Below are 992 nucleotides of genomic sequence, written 5' to 3'. Positions count from 1 at the left end.
TTACCCAAGGTCACATGGCAGACAAGTGGCAGAGCCTGGATTACCAGAGCCATGACCTTCTGACTCCCACGCCCATGCTCTATCCACTACGCCATGCTGCTTCTCTAATAATAATTGTGGGATTTGTTAAGAGGTTACTCTGTGCCAGCACTGTACTAAGCACTAGGGTGGATACAAGCAAATCGGATCGGGTAATGAATTGTGTGCGAACAGTAATTAAATGGTATCTACCCCAGAGTGTCAGTACAGTGTCTGGTACAGAGTAAGTGCTTAAGAAATGTTGTTGTTGTCTTATGCTGTCAAGTTGTTGTTGACCCATAATGGGCCATGGACACATTTCTCCCAGAACGCCCTACTTCCATCTGCAATCATTCTAGTAGTGGATCCAGAGAGTGTGCTTGGGAAAAACCCAGAAGCGGTTTACCACTGCCTCTTTTCCGCGCAGTAAACGAGTCTCCGCCCTCGACCCTCTCCTGTGCCGCTGCTGCCCAGCTTGGGGGAGTTTTTACTGGTAGCAGATGGCCTTCCACTCGCTAGCCACCGGCCAAGCTAGGAATGGAATGGACAGGCCTCTGCTTGACTCTCCCTCCTGTAGTTGAGACTGGTAGAGGACTGGAAACTCTCCAGATGCGACCCTGAGAGGAGGCTTAAGAAATACTACTTTTTAAAAAGTACAATTTGGGTAAGGAGATGGCAGCAGAAAGCATATACGTCGAGGATGGAATAATCCTCCTGGGTTTGGAGAAGGGCCCCCCCCCCCCCCCCCCCCCCGACTCTGAGCCCGTTGTGGGCAGGGATTGTCTCTATTTGTTGCTGAATTGTACTTTCCAAGCACTTAGTACAGTGTTCTGCACACAGAAAATGCTCAATAAATACGTTTGATTGAATGAACGATGATTGCATTTGAATGATGATGAGCTTGTATCTATCCCAGCATTTAGTACAGTGCCTAGCACATAGTAAGTGCTTAAAAGTACCATAAAAAAAATTAT

At 47.5% G+C, this 992-nt stretch overlaps 1 non-coding gene across 1 annotated transcript; it reads right to left on the bottom strand.

The window, feature by feature from the left end:
* Positions 1-507: 507 nt before the first annotated feature.
* On the bottom strand, positions 508-645 carry LOC114817252. Its single transcript, XR_003765103.1, has one exon. It is a non-coding gene; the product is annotated as a small nucleolar RNA SNORA7 (small nucleolar RNA).
* Between the last annotated feature and the right edge of the window lie 347 nt (positions 646-992).

This window comes from Ornithorhynchus anatinus, chromosome 1, assembly GCF_004115215.2.
Source record: "Ornithorhynchus anatinus isolate Pmale09 chromosome 1, mOrnAna1.pri.v4, whole genome shotgun sequence".
Lineage (NCBI taxonomy): Eukaryota > Metazoa > Chordata > Mammalia > Monotremata > Ornithorhynchidae > Ornithorhynchus > Ornithorhynchus anatinus.
Note: the sequence above shows the minus strand (reverse complement) of the source record. Positions and strands in the feature narration are given on the sequence as shown.